Source organism: Sminthopsis crassicaudata, chromosome 1 (genome assembly GCF_048593235.1).
Source record: "Sminthopsis crassicaudata isolate SCR6 chromosome 1, ASM4859323v1, whole genome shotgun sequence".
In the NCBI taxonomy this organism is placed as follows: domain Eukaryota; kingdom Metazoa; phylum Chordata; class Mammalia; order Dasyuromorphia; family Dasyuridae; genus Sminthopsis; species Sminthopsis crassicaudata.
The window spans coordinates 142565901-142587155 of NC_133617.1; positions in this window are offsets into that span (position 1 = coordinate 142565901).

Here is a 21255-nt window from a genome sequence, read left to right on the forward strand (position 1 = left end):
AAATGAGACATTCATACATTATTGGTGGAATTGTGAACTGATTCAGCCATTTTGTAGAACAGTTTGGAATTATGCCCAAAAGCCTATAAAATTTTGCATATCCTTTGACCTAACAACACCTCCTCTAGGTATATATGCCTAGAGAGAGATTTAAAAGGAAAGAAAAGAAAAGAAAAGGATCCATGTGTACAAAAGTATTTATAGCAGCTTTTTTCTCAGGGCAAAGAGTTGGAAATTGAGGGATGCCCATCAATTGGGAATGGCTGAATACATAATGGTATGTAGTTATGATAGAATACTATTGTCCTATGGGGGAAATGATGAGCAGGATGCTCTCAGAAAAAGCTGGAAAGTCATCCATGAGCTCATACAAAATGAAATATATTATGTACAAAGTAATAACAAAGTTGTGAGATGATCAGCTGTTGATGACTTTTCTATCATCCGCAATACAATGATCTAAGACTATTCTTAAGGACCATATAAAATATTATATAAAAAATACTATCCAGAAAAAGAACTGATTATGTCTGAATTCCGATTGAAGCATCCTTTCTAAAAAAAATAACCAAACGTTTTCTTGAGCATTTTTTAAAAGAGGGAATTTATATTTTTTTCCACAACATGGCTTTTATGGACATATGTTTTCATTACTTCACATGTACCTGCTTTCTTGGGGGGGTGGGAGGGGTGGGCGGAGAGAAAGGAAGAAGGGGGAGAATCTGGAATTCCAAGTTTTAAAAACAGATGTAAAAATTTAATTTACATGTAGCTGGGGGGGGGGGGGGAATGAAATATCAATGTATGTAGTAGGGAAAAAAAAAAATCTTCTGCTAAATTATAACGCCCTTACAGTCTGCACTGGCAGGGAAATGTCCATATTAACACAGTGAGAAACTCTTGAACTATTAACTAGGGTAGTAATAGTAATGTGTTTTTTTTTTTTTAATTTACAGTTATTATTAATTTTTCTAAGTGAAAATTTTTATATTTTATTTTTCTAGGTAGATGTAAAATCAATTTTTAACATTTGTTTTTAAATTTTAAGTTCCAAATTCTTTCCTTTTCTTCCTTCTCCCTCTTAGAAAAGGCAAGCAAGTAGTTATACATTATCAATATATTCACATTTATTTTAAGGGATACACATAAAGTTCTGAAGACCTACATTCAGTGACTAGCATAGTAGGTGCTTAATAAATGCTTATTGCTGTGATCATGGGTTGGACACCTTTGAATTATATGGATATAAGCTCTTTGAAGACAGAGACTATCTCATGGTATCTCCAGCACCTAGCACAATAACTGGCACATGAAGATTCTCTCAACACACAGGCACGAGAATAGCAGTTATGGATTTCCCGATCAGAGCCTATTTTGTTTATTATTCTTCCTTTAGTTGTTTCCCCTAGGTTTTGCTATGTTGTCCAATTGTTATAATTCATTTTGATATAATTATTTTTCATTCAAAATGTTATTTGAACTACTTGTTCTTTAGTTGTATATTATTTAGTCTTCATATAAATGAATCCCTTCTTCAAATTTATCTTGTTGATTACTATTTCTATTATCTTATCTATAAAGAATGTTTAATATTCCTTCCTTCCTCCCTCACTCCTTCCCTTTCTTTCTTTCTTTCTTTCTTTCTTTCTTTCTTTCTTTCTTTCTTTCTTTCTTTCTTTCTTTCTTTCTTTCTTTCTTTCTTTCTTTCTTTCTTTCTTTCTTTCTTTCTTTCTTTCTTTCTTTCTTCCTTCCTTCCTTCCTTCCTTCCTTCCTTCCTTCCTTCCTTCCTCCCCCACTCCTTCCCTTTCTTTCTTTCTTTCTTTCTTTCTTTCTTTCTTTCTTTCTTTCTTTCTTTCTTTCTTTCTTTCTTTCTTTCTTTCTTTCTTTCTTCCTTCCTTCCTTCCTTCCTTCCTTCCTTCCTTCCTCCCTCACTCCTTCCCTTTCTTTCTTTCTTTTCTTTCTTTCTTTCTTTCTTTCTTTCTTTCTTTCTTTCTTTCTTTCTTTCTTTCTTTCTTCCTTCCTTCCTTCCTTCCTTCCTTCCTTCCTTCCTTCCTTCCTTCCTCCCTCACTCCTTCCTTTCTTTCTTTCTTTCTTTCTTTCTTTCCTTTCTTTCTTTCTTTCTTTCTTTCTTTCTTTCTTTCTTTCTTCCTTCCTTCCTTCCTTCCTTCCTCCCTCACTCCTTCCCTTTCTTTCTTTCTTTCTTTCTTTCTTTCTTTCTTTCTTTCTTTCTTCTTTCTTTCTTTCTTTCTTTCTTTCTTTCTTTCTTTCTTTCTCTTTCTTTCTTTCTTTCTTTCTTCTTTCTTTCTTTCTTTCTTTCTTTCTTTCTTCTTCCTTCCTTCCTTCCTTCCTCCCTCACTCCTTCCCTTCTTTCTTTCTTTCTTTCTTTCTTTCTTTCTTTCTTTCTTTCTTTCTTTCTTTCTTTCTTTCTTTCTTTCTTTCTTTCTTTCTTTCTTCCTTCCTTCCTTCCTTCCTTCCTTCCTTCCTTCCTTCCTTCCTCCCTCACTCCTTCCCTTTCTTTCTTTCTTTCTTTCTTTCTTTCTTTCTTTCTTTCTTTCTTTTCTTTCTTTCTTTCTTTCTTTCTTTCTTTCTTTCTTCTTCCTTCCTTCCTTCCTTCCTTCCTCCTTCCTCCCTCACTCCTTCCCTTTCTTTCTTTCTTTCTTCTTTCTTTCTTTCTTTCTTTCTTTCTTTCTTTCTTTCTTCTTTCTTTCTTTCTTTCTTTCTTTTCTTTCTTTCTTTCTTTCTTCTTTCTTTCTTTCTTTCTTTCTTTCTTTCTTCCTTCCTTCCTTCCTTCCTTCCTTCCTTCCTTCCTTCCTCCTCCTCACTCCTTCCCTTTCTTCTTCTTTCTTTCTTTCTTTTCTTTCTTTCTTTCTTTCTTTCTTTCTTTCTTTCTTTCTTTCTTTCTTTCTTTCTTTCTTTCTTTCTTTCTTTCTTTCTTTCTTTCTTTCTTTCATTACTGTTGGTCAGTTTTTATGAAGGTGTTTGTAAAGGTGCATTTTTCTTATTATTTCCATTCAATAATTTCCAGTTTATCATATCTAATTTTTCTAAAATTTCATTCATCACAATTCTTCCTTTGCAACAACAACAACAAAAAAAATTCGGTTCTGCACACATATATATTGTACCTAGGATATACTATAAGATATTTAATATGTATGGGAATGCCTGCCATCTAGGGGAGGGGGTGGAGGGAAGGAGGGGAAAAAATTTGGAACAGAAGGGGAGTACAAGGGATAATGTTGTAAAAAAAAAAAAAATTACCTATGCTTATGTACTGTCAAAAAATGTTATAATTATAAAAATTAATAAAATAAAATAAAATTTCATTCATCAATGTTTTTATCCTTCTGTCAATTTGTCTAGTTTTGAAAAGACTATATTAAAGTCCTGAAAAGTTGTTTTACTCTTTAATTCTCTTCAGTTGTACTATTTTTTCCTTTAAAAACCTAGTTCTTAAAGCCCTACTTAAATGGTATACCATTTAGTATATATTTCACATTTGTTATATATTTAGTATTGTTATTGTTTCACTGTCTTTGGTATCTGTAGGTACTATGTAGTTTCCTTATTTTATTTTCTTAAACATGATTATTTTTACTGTTGGATTGTCTAAAATCATTACCACCATTACTTTTTATCTTTGTATTTCTTGCAAAGAACATCTTGTTTTTCTGATTCATTCCATTCTTCTCTTTTGCAAGTGAGTCCACCCCCTTCACCTTCATGGTTATGACTATTGAAATACTTTGTATACTTCTTGATTAAACTCTCTCTCTCTCTCTCTCTCTCTCTCTCTCTCTCTCTCTCTCTCTCTCTCTCTCTCTCTCTCTCTCTCTCTCTCTCTCTCTTTTTCTCTCTTTCTGTCTCTCTCCTCTCTTCCTGCTGCCTTGTATGTGTGTGTGTGTGTGTGTGTGTCTGTCTGTCTGTCTGAACCCTTTCCCCCTTGAGCACAGTGTCTTGGCACATAACATTTAGGGGGAGGTATATTCCAGTACCATATGAGAACAAACTTCTTAACATTTCTAACATTTAGGGATTGTACAAAAATAGAATGAAATAGAATGAACTTCCTTGAACTCCAGGACTACTGGAGCTCTTTAAGTAAAGATTGAATACACTTATCAGGTATTTTGTGGCTGAAATTCATGCTTTGGGCAAAGTAAGAGTTATACATGTCTTCTGAGAGCCCAATCTTGCCATTTTATTTATTCATTCGTTTGTTTATTCATTTATTCATTCATTTATTTAGGCTTACTTCATTCTCTGGCTCAAAAATTTTCCTTGACTTTCCTTTGCCCACATGAAACACTTCAAATTCCTTAACTTAGTATTCAAGAACTACAATCTGGCTCTGATATACTTTATCTCATAATACTCCCTTTCACATATCAATATTCCTGCCAAACTAGATTATTCCATTCCATATCTTGTCCTTTATCATTACCATTCTCTCTACACCTGAAATGGTCTACCATATAGAAATCTTTCTTCTTTACTGAAAATCTTCCATTAGACAGTGAAATGTAATGGAAAAAAGCACATAAAGATGAGAAACATGGTTCAACTTCTTTTGCCTATCACTTGTACTATCTATTTGACTTTGGGCATCATTTGTGCCCAAACTCAGGAATGAGGTTTTTGTAAGGAAATAAATCATTTTTAAACTGCATACAGTATATAAATGTGTATAGAAACATCTTAATATTATCACTCATCCTTCAAATCTTATTTCAAAAGCTAATTCTTTCACAAAACCTCTGATTCAGCTAAGTGACATAGTATTGGGCTTGGAGACAGAAAGACCTGAGTTCAAATCTCAATGGTGTGACCCTGAGGCAAGTTATCTAACTTTTGTTTGCCAAAGTTTCCACAATTGTAAAATGGGGATAAGAACAGTATCTACCTTCCAGGATTATTGTGAGGGTAAAATGAGAAAAAAATTATATGTAGTTAGCACAGTTTCTGGTATATAGTTGCTTCTTGTTTTTCATTCTTGAAAAGGACCCAAATGGGGGTACTTTGATCCCAGCATAGTGATGTCTTTCTACTGCTATTATTTTATTATTTATATTGTTATATTATTAATTAATATGATTATTCCCATTTTATAATTGAGAAAACTGAGGCAGACTGAGGTTATTATTTATGCAGGGTCACACAGCTAATAAGTGTTTAAGTCTGGATTTGAATTCTTGATGCTGGCTGAAGTGTTCTCTTCACAGAAACACTTAGCTAGCTATTTCTGCTTATTATTTGTATGGTAATTGTGTATGTGTATGTATGTATGTATGTATGTATAAAGCAATAGGAAAATCAAAATGAATCCTCTTAATAATTAAAATGCATTATGAGGACACATAGAAATGTAATTTTTGCTTGTAACAAATCAATTTCTTTTTTCTAATTTAATTTTTGTTACTTTACAAATAATCAGAGGAAAAAGTCCCTTGTAACTATTAATTATACTCAACCAAAATTCCAGCATTGTCCATGTCTGAAATATATGTTTTTCATTCTATATTCTGAGTCCATCATGTCTCTGCCAGAAAGTGGATAACAAGTTGCGTCATCAGCCCTCTGGAATTATAGTTGGTCATTGCATTGGTCAAAATTCTTAAGTCTTTCAAAAATTGACAAATATATTTCTAAATTAAAGAAATTTGGGGCAGCTAGGTGGCACAGGGAACAGAGCACCAGCTCTGAAGTCATAAGGACCTGGGTTCAAATCTGATCTCAGACACTTAATACTTCCTGGCTGTGTGAACTTGGGCAAGTCACTTAACTCCAATTGTCTCAGCAACCAATAAATAAATAAATTCTCCAATTTGAAAAATTATAATTTTTACTGGTTTGATTTTATTTTTCTTGTGCAGCATGATAACTGTATAAATATGTATGCATACATTAGATTTAACATATATTTCTACCATGTTTAACATATATTGGACTACTTGCCATCTAGGGGAGAGTATGGGGGAAGGAAAGCAAAATTGGAACACAATGTTTTGCAAGGGCTAATGTTGAAGAATTGTCCACGCATATGTTTTGAAAAATAAAAAGCTTTAGTAAAAGAAAAGAAAAGAAATTCAATGACATAGGCCACTACATTTAGTTCTCCACTAAGATAATATATCTTTACTGTCTTCTATCTTTATACCACCAGTCTACTCCCCACCACCACCACCACCCATCCCTTTTCAAATCACCCTCCCCAATAACAAGGAGTAATGTTAGATGGGAACTACCAGGTTGTAATAGAGAAGAAAAAAAAAGAAATCTGGCCAGAGAGCCTTTCCCATTTATAAGGAATTATTGTCTAAGACAATGTGCAACCTCTCTTCATCTTTATGAAGAACTTTAGTGAGTGGAACAGTAGTTGTGTAATTCTTTTGGATTGTTTCCATAAGGTTTTAGTTCAAAAGGGAAAATACCATGGGGAAAGGAATACTTCATTACATTTTAAAATTATGATCAAAGCCAACATTTTAGTAAAGTATTTTCAGGGAAGAATGACATATGGGTTATAAAAATGAATTTTTCTAAACCTCACTGCATTTGACCAAAATTGATATGGGTTATCTAGGGTGTGGTATCAGAATTATTCATTTTTTATGTTTTAAACATTCAATTTTTAAAAAATGATTATTTGAAGGACTTAACATGGGAAAGCCTCAATGGAAAGATGCAGAAAGTGTTCATTTGCCAGGTTAAAGGATAGATGGATGTAGACAATCTTCCTATATGAACTATGATGATTACTCTTTTTATTTCTTTGTTTATTTGTTTTATTTTTTAAAAATTACACCCATTACATAAGGAAGCTTTGCTCTGTGGGAGCTCAAGGTCCTGGTATGTGACACATGACTTTCTAATCAAGATGAGAGCATTGCATGCTGGGACTTGAGGGAGGAGAACTCTGGTTCTCCTTCAATATGAAAGGTGGAGGTGGTTGCAATCACAATCCTTTGTTATTATTCAAAGACTATGATACTTATACTTTGTGGACACAGAACTAGATTCTGTCCATTGATATGGTTGGAGACACAAGGGATTGGTAGGCAATGAAAATTTCATTTCAACTCAATGAATCCTCCCTGTTACCACACCACTAAATCAGGAAGTGGAACTGTGAAAGCTCAGGCTTTTAATTCCTTCTTCAAGGTGTGAGATCAATGATTCATTGGTAGTTCTTGGCAGAACCCCTGGGAATACTGAATTAAAGCCAAACTCAATGGCAAATTACACAAGAGACAAAATCTTCTTGGGGAACTGAGTGAATAAAGAGCAAGGGGTGCATTTTTCTGAGGCTGTCAGATTCCACCATTAAAGGGAATATTTAATTTAAGGAACTATGACTTCACTTACTTTGTATATGACCTAGTTCTCTGTTGTTTTATAAAGGAGAAAGTCCCTCTCTTTTTCTCCCCCATTTTACAGATGGAAAAAAGAGAGGATTGAATCAGTGGAAATTATAGGAGGTCCAAGTTTGGCTCAACAAATGATAACTTTCTATCATTTCTATCAGTGCTTTGAAACTCTCTTGGGAAGTAATAATAGCAATATTAGTAGGAAGTAGTAGTCATGGTGGTAGTAGTTATAGTTGCAGTGGTGGTTGCAGTAGTAGTAATACAATAGTAGTAGTAGAGGTAATGAGTATAATGATGATGATGATGGTGATAACTGACATATTTGCAGTTTTAAGATTTGCAAAGCACTATTCAAATATTTTCTCATTTGATCCTCATAACCCCATGGACTAAGTACTATTATTATTTCCATTTTACAAATTAAGTACAGAGGTTAAGAGCTTAAATGACTTGCTCAGAGTCACACCTAAAAAAATGGGAGGTGGGATCTGAGCTGCAGTGTTCCTGATCTGACACTAAGTCTAGAAAGCTATGTCCTGTGTGACCTTAACTTTTTCTATAACTTTAAGTACTATAGGAAAAACTGTATGACCATTTACTAGGAATGCTCTAGAAGGGAGTCTGCATTGGGTTGGAGATTGAGCTCAATAACTCTGTTTCTTCCAACTCTGCATTTCTGTAATTGTAACAATCAAATGAAGAAGCAATTTGCTCACAGTTAAACTAGTCTGAGGGCAGAGCTAGAAAAAAAAACAAAAACCTAGATCTCCTAGACTGGTAATCAATCCCAGTGCTCTATCAACCTTATCAGCTATTCACTCTGGACCTCACCTTCTTCAATACATAACATTGCACGGCTCAGTGGTCCTGAGAAATTGAGGGGGAGGGAGTATTGAGGGGCAGGGGAAAAAAAACAAAACAAAACAAACAAGCTTATGCTGAAATGAAACTTCTTCAGAAACTAAAACATCTTTTGGAGATTCATCTCCCAGAATTACAGTCACATTTTTACTCTAGCTTATTTTTATCAGAAGCAGAAAGCTATCTGTTTTCTTGTGTGGAAAATGCACCAGAACATTTCTCTGTTACATGTCACGGTTTGCTCATCAAGGCTACAAGGCCATGATGACAGGATTTGGTAATGAATCAGTACAAGCACAACACAGTCTTACATTCCTGTTCCTTAAAGTTTCCCTTAGAGCAGTTACAAAGGAAGAGGTAGGCTTTCTTCTCCTCAATCTGATCAGTTTCCTTCTTTAAAAAATTTCATCTGCCTTCTCACGTTTACCAGTGCCAAAACATTATTACATCTAATGCCAAGGAGTACATAGAGGACCAATACCTTGCACATTTAAATGTATTACTTAGCTTGCCCCAATTTATTTTAGCCCCAGACTATTTTCTTTGAGACATCTGGGCCCACTCTAATTCATTTGCACCTCTAGTAGGTTTTAATCATGAATTACTTAAATTATAGTAAGTTATATTATACAAAGGCCAGTCAAGATTAAATAAGATTCCATTTTTAAGGCAGAAGGAGCTCCCTTGCAAGTAATAATAAACAGCTGAGACTTATACACTATATATTTTACATACATACCATATATGCATATATAAATCTGTGCATAAGCATATATTTATAATGTGTCTGTATAACTCTCATATATGTATATGCATGTGTACATATACATAATGTGTATATATTTGTTATAGTTCTCATTTGCCCCCCTAAATCAACTTTGCTTCAAGATGATAAAAAAAAATAATAATAATAATAATTGTCATTTATATCAGTTTTAAGGTTTGTAGAGCACTTTACCTTCATTATCACATTTAATCCTTAAAAGAACCTTGTGAGATTGACATCTGTCCCATTATCCCCATTTTACAAAAGGGCAAACTGAAGCATAGAGAGATTAATTTGACTTGTCCAAGGTCATACAAACAGTAAATGTCAGAGTCAAGACTATGAGAAGGAGATTAGAAGCTTGGCAGATAATGGGACCTTGAACAAATTCCCTAGAGCAGCAGTCTACTTTTTCCTAGGTTATTTCTTTGACTAAGCTTTCAAGAGTTAGGTTGTGGGGAACAAGAAAAAAATCAGTGGATTTCAAAGTCCGATTCTTTTTGTACAGCAAAATAACTGTTTGGACATGTATACATATATTGTATTTAACTTAAACTTTAACATATTTAACATGTATTGGTCAACCAGACATCTGGGGGAAGGGGTGGGGAGAAGGAGGGGAAAAGTTGGAACAAATTGTTTTGCAATTTCAGCAAAAACCGATAATAAAAAAAAAGAAAAACCTCAAGAAAAATAAGGTTTAAAAAAGAGAAATAAAATCAGTGGAAGAGTGAGAGAAGCCCAAATACCAAAGGGGTTTGAGACCAGGGTAGATTGTAAAGCATATGAAAGAGCACAAAAGAGAAAAGTCGGCGATTATGTCAGAAGGTAATAAAACAAAATGAGAATTAACTGTTCGAATTTGGTGAACATCAAGAGGGAAGTTCAGGAGATCTGGAAGTGAATGGGGAAGACTGGGAAAATAGCCAAGATCAGATGGATAAGAGTAGAGAGCACAGACAAAAGATAGAAGGAACTGCCTTCAAGCAAAAGCAACTGGATGAGGAGGACTGAAAAAAGCAAGGCCAAATTAAAGTTTGAAGTTTAACTCAAAGAATAACCCACACATATTGCTGGGATATAAAACAAAGGTGAATGGCAGATAAGCCTATTAATGAAAGATTCATGGTAGGTTTCTGTGTTTTATGTTTTGATGCTAATCTTAAGTTGATGATTCACCAGAAAACCACAATGAAAAAAATGTACTTATTCAACATATAGAAAAATTAATCTTTTTGAACTCAATGAAAACATTTTCCTGTTCAAAAGGCTCACTTTTCGTCACTTGCAATAGGTAAATTTCTGTGTTCTATAGCTATTTCTGATTTGATATGGGAAATTTTACTTTGCAAAACGATTCCAATGCAAAGTGAGGAAGGAAAGTGAGTAAGCATTTAAATGGTTCTATGTGCCAGTCACTAAACCCTTTACAAATGTTTCATTTGATTCTCACAACAATTTTGTGAAGTGGGTGCTGTTATTATCCCATTTTATAGTTGAGGAAACTGAGTTTAACAACAGTGAGTTGTCCAGAGTCACATAGCTAATTAGAGATTTAGACCAAATTTGAACTCAGGTCCTTTGGACTCCAGGGAAGGTTCTATATCCATTATACTACTTAGCTGCCTATAGCAACATTTAATAACATTATGATCACCTTGAATTATTTCAATAAGTTGTTTAAATTATGTAAAGAACTTAGTTTAAACTATCTGGTGGTTTCTCCCCAGCCTTTCAATTTCATTTCTCATTCTTTTCAACTAAAGCTGCGTTCAAATCAAGGTGGGTTTGAGTGACTAAGCAAATTAATCCATTCTAGTGTATCATAGTTAAATCATAATTGTATAACTGAATGGAGATAGCATTTCCTATCGTTTACTAAAATATAATGCAAAATTCCCAACACCCTCTCCACTCTCTACTTCCCAGGATCCCTATTTTTTTTATAACTCCAAAGTTACACATTTTTATTTTTCAACAAGACAACTTTTTTATGTTATCCCCCTCTGAATTGACTTTTTCTTGAGTATTTCAACAACTTAAAATTGTCAGAATCCCTTTTTATTTGTCTCCATAAAAGAGATATAGTCTATGTAATTATGTTTTAAGCTATGTTTCCACTTTTTAAAAAGACATATTCTGAGTTTATTTTTAAATTCAAAATCCTTGGCAATTTCATTGGGATACCTTAAGCAAGTAAAATTTTGAACTCAACTGATCTTTTTTCCTCCAGTTGACTACATGAAAAAATTGTACCTGTCACTAGAAATTTATAGGATTTGAGTTCATTCTTCTTGGATGGATCTCCTAAAGCATCTTGACCTTCTTGAAATGAAGATCTTGATGTAACATCAATTCTTTTGGGTCAAACTCCCAATTTTGGTGTCCTGACTTTCTATGCTTGATAGGGATGGACACTTTAATGAAATCCAACTGGATAAAATTTCACAGTCCAACTTGATGACTCTTTCCAGGTGTTCTTAATAAGAATAGTGAGTGAGGAAGGAGGTAGAAGCCTACCTCTACATATTAACTAAGGGTTCGAAGAAGGGACTCTACTGGAAAGGTAACAAAAACAAAAACCTTTCAGATTCCTTCCCCTAACTGTATGATACAGTGATTCCAGGATTAAGGTTGGGGTTGACCAGTTAAGATTTTTTGAGCACTATAACTGAGACTTGTAATTGGGTTTACTTAACTCAGGAGTGAGGATTAATTGCTTCTAAGGCCCTAGATGGCACCAATGCCAAGAGTTATTTTGTTATCCTTCTGTCCAGCATATCATTCTCCAACCCGAATGGAGCTTTTCTCTCATGATTTGTAACTTTTATTTAAAATTCAGGTTTTCTTTTGTCTTGATGGAGCAAAGGAGAAGGAGCCCCTTCAACTGGTGTAGTATCAAACAGTGGGTCAAAAGCTGAGTTGAGGATCTATAATAGTAACATAGATGTCACAGCTCATCTTCTGAGTGTAATTGTTAATAAAATCATTTATTCTCCCTCTTCCCCAGATAAAGGTAGATTCCATTTTACTCTAGTCTCCTTCATTCTTTCTCTTTCCAAGGACATTGTTCCTTCTCATCTGAACTCTGGAGTTACTTCACAGAGCCTTCCCTGATTCCCCCAGCTAGAAAGAACTTTTATTTTCTCCAATTTTTTATACTTTGGACCATTCTCTTAATTTATTGTAATCGGTAAATTTGTTGTATTATAAATTTTAAACTGTAGAAATTTTAAGGGAGAGAGTGTTTTTGTCTTTTGATCTCAAGTGCTTAGTTCAGTGCCTTGGGCATAAATGGAGCTTAATAACTGTTTCTAGCATTCTATTGAATTGAATTCTATTCAAAATTTAACATTTATCTTCAGGCTGTATTTAGGCTAGGGAGATATCTTTGAGTAAAACTTTTTTGAACCATCTGGGAACGAATATAACCTCCCTCTAACCTGCAGTAATGCTAAATTTCAACAGGGCATCCTTTGCACACCTAAATGGGCACATCTGCTTACATTAAACATTTATCAATGTATTTACAACTTTGAAGCTCAAAGGCTCGCTTGACAGGATATCAATGCCCAGAGGCCCCCTCTGCCATAATTTTCAAGGAAAAGAGGGGAGTTGGATTCCAGGAATGTGCAGAAGAGGAACACACTAAACTGAGAGGGAAGATCTGTGAGAAGGCAATCAAGATTCTCCATTAGATTAGTTAGAAGTTCTGAATTCTGACCGGAGCCCTGTCACTCTTACTCTCGAAATACCCTTAGGCAGTTTACTTGATCTATGTGTCTCTTTCTTCCCTTATAAAATTAAAATAATATTGACCTCTCTCTCAAGGAGGTTATGTGGATTGGATAAATCATATTTAGAAAGTGTCTCAGGGGTTCAAAAATACACGTTTGTTTGTTCTTAGTGAATTTGTACCTCGCACGTCAGATCATTGTCCCTTTTAAAATGGATTATAAAAAATTCATTGAACTAGTTTGCATTTGTGTATGTGGACCTAAATGTAGATTCTAGTCTATAGCTAAATTCTAGGATGTGAACTAAAAGTGAAATCTCAAGTAAATCATTCAGAATCTCAGTTTCCTAATCTAGAAAATGAGGGGGACTGGATTAAATGATCAAAAAAATCCCTTCCAGCTATCACATTCTATGAATCTTTGAGCTCATTTACCTATACTCACAGTGAACTAACTGACAGGGTAAAAGGTCATTCCCTTTTCCTTTTCTGGCTAGGAAAAGAGATGCTGAACTAGTGGGCCATAGGTTCAGAAGATTTAAAGCCCAGAGGAGTCTCAGAGATCCTTTATTCAACATCCTCAAATGAGGAGATACTGACCAAAAGAATTGAGGATACTTGCCCAACATCACAAGGGTAGGAAGTGGCAGAGTTAGGTTTCAAAATGTAGTCTTCTTTCCACTACCCATATCATTAAATTTCCACTTTTAAGTAGAGAAAGATAGGGGAAGGATAGAGAAATAGCCTATATTTCTTTTTACTTGCTAATAAAAATAGAAGTAACTTAAGGGCTCCCCAAAAGGCGATCATAAAATATGGCAGTTTTGTCATTTCATCATCCTATTGCATCAAGATGAGATGTTACAAAAACAGTGCCACATGGTATATATCACAGAGGCATGTGAGAATGTCCTTCTGTGATCTTATGACTTTGTGAGTCCATCTACTAATGAAGGAGCTTTCAAGATTGAGAACTACTGACCTTTAGGTCACAGTGAAAGAATGAAAAATGTACAATTCTTAGCAATAATCCCAACTGAACTACTGTTTTGCAGAGGTCTGTGAAAAGGCAAAATGTTCATTAATTCAGTTAGTATTTGGACATCACACAAAACTTGTAGGATGAGGGACTTATTGTGCATAACCTTGAGCAATTCATTTGTCCTTATATCTTGAGGGATCTATTTAGAAAGCTAATTTAAGGGAAAAGTTTTTTGGTCTTAGTAAAAACTCAAGTGTCACATTCCAAAGGAATATTTCCTACTTAAATAAATGACAAAAGAATAGTTAAATGAAATAACATTGGCTTTCCTATTCAATATAATTTCTTTTTCATACATTGATATTTTTGTTCAGGCAAAAAAGAAATGTAGGAGAAAATAGTAGAATTTTATGGGCAAGCTCATAGTGGTTAAAAAAAAAAAAAAAGACAGGCATGATTGCATTCTATCATGTCAGTGATCCATGCATAATGGGTCACTGAGGGATTTAAGAACTGTATCTTTCAGTTCATGCCAGAGAGGTATATCAATGTGCAATGATGTGAGCTGGGTTATGACACACCTTGAAGCATCTTCCAAATCCTTCGGGCAATCTTCAGACAGATGGTTATGAGACTAAAGGTTGTCAGTTGACAATGATAGCGTCTTGTAAACAATATTAGTAACAGAATTACTTCCTTATTTTTCTCATCAATTAATCCTTGGGGTCATTAAATACCTTTTTCTTTTCATTTCAGTAATTGTCATGAGAATAGGAGTGAGGGAAAGCTGGAAACACATTGATCTTTTTATGATGAAAGCAATAATTAATTGACATTCTTCTATAAATTTCTTAAAATTTCAAATGTCTGAACAACAGATGATGGAATAAGACTGAGTAGAAATTTCTTCTAAATGCTATTAATTCAAATAAATTGAGTTAGCATATCTTTATTTTATAAAAGATAAGAAAAGCAATGCTTACCTTTGGATTTATTAATTAAATCAGATATTATTAAAGGCATAAATTTAATACAAAAGGAAAAAACACCATCCATGTAACTTCTATATTCTCTGATATATTCATAGGGAAATTAAAAGTACAATTATAGTAGAAATACCCCATATAAGAACTTGTAGTATGATTACATTCTTAAAGACAAAATAAAATTGTACATATTTTCTTATTCATGTCATCTAAATGTTCTTTTCTCAGGATTCTAGTAAGGAGTCATTTGGTGACATACGTTTCAAACAACAAACGGCAAAGAGATTCTTTTAACCTTTTGATGATTTTCTCATCTTAAATCTTCACATTCCTCTTCTCTTGTTGCCTTAAATTAGTAGGTGGTATAGGATTAAGAGAGAACAAGGGAACAAAAAAAGAAAAAGAAAGCTCTTTGCATTTAGCAAGAGAAAAATTAAAATGTGGGACAATGGTACCGTTAGAAAGAGTTACATGGAAGAGATAAAGGGAAGCAGAGACAGAAGAAAAGTCAATTTCATATGCTTCAAGAGTAGTGAGTATGTAAGTTGAGGTAAAGTGCATATAGATTTCTTTTAGTTACATATTGATTGCATGATAGATGATGAATAATGAATGAACAAATAACTAAAAAAATGGCAAAGTCTAGAGACTTATTGAAACACTAAAAGAAGAGAAAAAATAGAATAAAAATAAGTATTGATACCATAAATTTAGAAAAGGTTAGGAAAACATGGCTTGGGGAAGGAGCGAATTTAAATGACCAATAAGACAGAAAAGGAAAACGAGACAATCAAGGTGAAAATAAAGGACTTATATGCAAAGGAAGTAGCAGAAAAGAGAAGAAATAGATTATGAGAATTCTTGAGATGGAAGACTAGGAAACAAGCATTGAGTAAAGCAAGTGGTAGTACTGGATATTTTGGCGGGGGGTAGTATGTGAAATGACATAGGAGAATAAGACTATATAAGTAGTCTAAAAGACAAATAATAATATAATCAATAAGGAAAAAAAAAGTAGGGGAAAATGAGAAAATTCCAGATCACCAAAGAGGCATCATTCTGTTTCTCTTTTCATTATTTCCCAGTGTTTCTACATGTAATAATAAGGAATAAGCAATAGTTCTGAAGGGAAAATTGAGAAAATTCTCTAAATCTGAACGAAACTCTTCATCATATCCACCAATTAATTATATAAGTAGAGGTATAAATGATGCAAAGTATGAAATAGTAAAAGCATTCATGTTTGGCTTGCATTATATAATTTTTTCCTCTTCTCCAATTTACTTTGTTTTAGCCAATATTAAAACTAGCTTCTATTCCTGGTCAGTAACTCAATTTTTAAAAAAAGTTTGTAGATATATATGGCCTATAAAGTGAAGAAGCCAAATGCAGCTAAGTTTGAGAATTGCTTTTATTCCACAACTAGTATCTCCAAAGGAAATTTGAAGGGTTTGCTTCAGCTCTAAGATCAAGATAAAGCTAGCTGTATTCATCAGTTAAGGAAGGAAAAGATCTCCCACTAGTCTATGTTAACATCTATCAAATGAATTACAGAAGGCACTCTTGGTAAGTGCTCTGGATTTTATCCATGATGAGAGTTTGGCCATTCATCAATTGTAGTGAGTTTTAGGTTAGGAAATGTTCAACTGATTGGTTGGTTGGTTCTGTTTTTTCTTGAGTGAAATATGTGCTACTTTTATTAGAATTTCTTAAATCATGACTTCTTTTTAACTCTTCTGAGTGTCAGATTTTGCAAAATACTGCAAATCAACCAATTGGCAAGCAAAAATTAAGTACTGACTATGTGCCAGGCACTGAAGATAAAACTAGAAAGAATAAAACTATCTAGTTGCATGAAGCTTACATTCTATTGGAAGAAACAAAATGCATATATAAGTATATACAGACTAAATATGAAAAAGAGCAATTATTAATAAATCTAAGTTAGGGGGAATTAATCAAGAAAGATTTATGTAGAAAATGGTGTTTGAATTGCACTTTGAAAGAATAAATCCCATTTGGCCATAATGTATAATCTTTGTAATATGTTGTAATCTTTTAGCTAGTATTTTATTTAGGATTTTGCATTTGTATTCATTCATGAACTTGGTCCATAATTTTCTTTGTTCTTACTCTTCTTGGTTTAGATATAAGTATCATATTTGTTTGACAAAAGGAATTTGTTAAAAGAAGGGATTGTATTTCTTCTTTGCCTATGATTCCCAATATTTTATTTACAATAACTATTTTTCCTATTCTATCATGCTATGGAAATGGTTATTTTATTTATTAATAACAGAATAGAATTAATTTTATTTTATTTTTAAAAAGAAAGAAGAGGAAGATTTTATGAGGTATGGAATGGTGAGGAGAGAGTTGCATACATGGAGGACAGTCAATGAAAAGAAATGGGAGATTGAAGTGTCCTCTTTGAGAAACAGAGAGAGCCATTTTGACTGGATAATTTTTAATAGAAATAATTGTTGCATTTACAACAAGGAGAAAAAATGACATATTGGACAAAAAATGACCTTGGAATCAGGAAGATGGGGTTCAAGTCCTTTCTATGGTATACTCTGATAGTATGACCCTAGACCAAGTCTCTTAGATGCTAAACTAGAAAGAAGGTGACATTCTACCTTAGTAAAGAACCTTTTTTTTTTAAATTTAGAAGTGTCCACATCAAAGAAATAATAGATTATAGCCCAAAAAAGGGCCTGAAGGGTCTCATTGACTCATTTTTTTAAAGTAATGTTGAATAAATGCATGAAGGTACATTGAAAAGTACATATTAACAGCATTTATATCATCAAGAAGGTTACTGATCTTTTGAAATGACATTATTTGCAATGATGTGGAATCTGAATTCACAGGTCAGGAATGTTAACAAACATTAAACATTGGGATGTGTATGGAGTATGACCCATTGACATTTCCCATATATTTGTAACTGGTACAACACCAAAAGAATTGACTCATGTCTTAACTATGGTAGGGGGTATATATAAAATAATTCAGTCACCATAAGTTCAAAACTTGGAAGTTAACTATGACTCTTCCCTTTCTATCATATTTTATCAGTTAATCTTGTTAAATCTCTTACCACAGCAATTTTCTCTGCTCTCTGCTCTCCGTTTACCTTAGTCTTCATAAAGTCTTCCTTGGACTACTGTAAAAACTTCCTAATCAACCTCCTTGCATTCAAATTCTCCCTTCTCCTATATTTCATCCAGTTTACAAAATAATCTTCCTAAGGCACAGGCACTCGAAAAATTGATAGTACAAAATGGATAAATGATATAATTTTAAATTAAATTTTTTTTCTGTTATAAATAAAAGCAATGGAGCCAAGAATAGAAGGAATGAAGAAAATTGAGGGAAAAACTTTCATGATTTCTCAAATAAGATGTGATTGGATTGGAATAGGGCTCCAATGTAGAAAATGATGAGCTGATTGATTTAGAAAAACATAGAAAGACTTGAACTTATGAAGAAAGATGCTATCCATCTTCAGAAAAAAAAAAAGAGATGACAAGCAGAAATATCCATAACACAATTTTCTATATATGTGTATGAATGCATATAGATATATTTTACAGATATTTCTGTGTGTGTGTGTGTGTGTGTGTGTGTGTGTGTGTGTGTGTGTGAATTTAATTGTAGCTTTCTAAAGATAGGAAGTGGAAAGGAAGGGAAAAAATAAAGCAAAAAGTGCCCAGCAGAGAACAAAACAACCTACAAAGAAGCAAAGAAAAGCTGGGTAGCTTTGAAAAAAATGTGTAGTATTTATTAAACAGGTTTTCTTGAAATGAAAATTTGTTGTTTTATATTGAATCCTCCCATGTTCTGCTGCGTACATGGAAATGTTCTTTATTTTTCTTTTCTCATTTCATGTTTAAGTTTAACATAAACCAAAAAATTTTGTAGTTTACCGTTGCCTATAGGATATATATTTTTACATTTCCCTAGCTAAATGCCATGGAATTTAATGACTTCTACAATATGGCTCCTACCTACATTTCCAGCTTTATATTTTATTACTCCCTTTTACTAAGTCGATATTCTAATTAAACAAGACTACTAGTTGTTTCCTAAAATCTCAGTTTTCATCCTCGGACTCCCCTGAGTTTGCTTAGAATATTTCCCATGTTTAAGATGCTTCTCAGAATCCTTGTTTTCCTTTAAGGCTTAAGACAGGTGCCACCTGTTTCATGAAATCTTAGATCTCCCTCCTTACCTCCACCAGTTAGTACTCTCTCCCTCCTCAATTTTCTCTGTGAAGCATTTTCTGTAGTTACAGATTTCTTACCATGTAGAAAATAAGCTTCTTCAGGGCAAGAATCATTTCAGTTTTGTCTTTACATCCCTTTGCATCCCAAGATATATAGTATCATGTCTTCCCTGTAGTGGACACTTCATAAATGTTAATTGAATTGAACTGAATTGAACTTTTTCCCCCTGTTTTGGTGAAGGAAATCTAGGGAAAGACTAAAAGCTTTTTTTTTTCTTTTGCATTGAAACAAGACAGCAATAATTTCATTATCCAAAGGTGGAACATTACAGGAAAGGACTTTAGAATACAATGCCTTATTCATCAAAGGAAACTGGGGGGCCAGTTTTTTTTTTCTTCTTGTCCCCTTAAGACCAAGGAGATAGTTACTAGGAGAACTGAAACTAGAAATTTGGTTTCTTATCTCCCAATCCAATGTGATTTTCTCTATAACTTTATGCCTCCCCTGTACTGTATCATGCAAGGGTCTAAGAAAGTATTGTTTTTCCCTGCTCTTGATGATTTGGGAATAGGAACACTGAAATAATAACTAGAATCTAGGAGGGAGCCCATTCTACAAAGATGATGGAATACTAAGGTAAGGTAAAACTATGTAGAAGGTACACCAAATATGGGTTAAAATATCTGACAATAGCTTTTAAAGTTTTATTTTTAAATACAATTTTTAGAGAAAAATCCTCTGGGATGCTAGGGAGCTTAAGAGACTGAGAATTATGATGGTGAGTGTCTGAGGAATTCAGTCTGACTCAGGAATATTTAAATAGAGTCCTGAGTATTGAATACTCCAAGTCCCCAAGAAAGTATCTCTGGAGGTAGAAAGGCAGAAAAGGTCATGAAAATAGAAATCAGTTTTTGCTGGAAATGTTCATCTTTAAGCTGAAGGTTTCAGGACCCTTAACTTTTCTCCCCCAGTTTGCCTTCCCCTTTCACTCCCACTTCCTGTCACTACTGTTATGCTGAATTAAAGAGACAGAGTTGCTCTAACTAGATATCCTTGAGCTAGGATAGGATCTTTAGGGAATCTGCCTGTTGTTGACAGAGGTCAAAGGACATTCTCTGATAATCAGTCCAGACCTGAACAGTGGAGTTGTGCACACAAGGCCAGAGTCAGGGGTAGGTGGGGCAGTGGGCTCTGGATGGCAAGTGAAGGGAACTGGAGGGACAGTTCTCTTCACAATATTCCTCAAACTTTGCTCACCAAAGGGCTGCAGTTTCTACATTCAGAAGGAGAGTTTTCTGAGTGGTCAATGCAAATAAAACCAACTAAACACTTGTTCCATTTCACAAAAAATGGAACCACCACAAACATAGAAACCATTTATTTATCTAAATAATGGAGCCTTTTATGTATGCCCCATGCTAGAGTGTGTGTATCCTGTCTATGAGTCTATCTGTACATTCTGGGGAATGGAAAAAGAATTGATATTCAAGGAATAGCATGGCTTTCCTGAAGAAGAAAGGACCAGCTTCAATTGTGTATACACAAGTCTCACAAAATGAGATAAAGAGTGATCCAACATTTATCTCACCTACTGTGCATAGTCCTTATTCCAGAGTCTGAGGATAGACAAGGAATATTAAAAGAATGGAAGAAAAAAATAGCAATTTCTATCTCTGAGAAATTTACATCCTAGTTTCTATTCCCAGGTCCTGCAGGCTATCATACATAAGGTCCCTAAAGGGAGGGAAGGACACATCACCAAAAGAAAGCACACCATCAGAAAAAAATAGATAATAATTTACCCCATCTCTCTCATTTCTCAGTTTTAAGGACTACACCAAAATCCAGCTCCTGAGACCAGAACTCAACCTTTGGTGAATGCCAGGTATTTCTGATGTTTCTTCTCATAGATGCTAGTCATTCTTGTAGTATCCCCATAATATCTTCCTGTCCTTCTACCTAATATTTTCTATCCAAATTCATACCTTGTGGGTTGTCATCATATTAGTATCTCCCCAAGAAGCCTAGAGGAAGGGATGAACTACTTCGGAAAGCAATAAGGCGATTTGCCCTTTGGTTTACATGGAGTAATCAGTACTTTCTCTATTTTCCCAATTGCCTAGGAAGAAGCAAGAGCAGCTTGCTCCTAGACTCTGTCTAATGATTTGACATCTTGGAAATGTACACAATCTTCTTTGTGGAGATAAGCCAAATCTATGTTAGAGAGATTGTGCCTGATTTGGAAGGAGCTATTAAAAATTTGGCTAAATCCTTTACTTTTTCCCCCACTTGACCTTCCTCACCTTTCTGAAGGCTGTATATAAT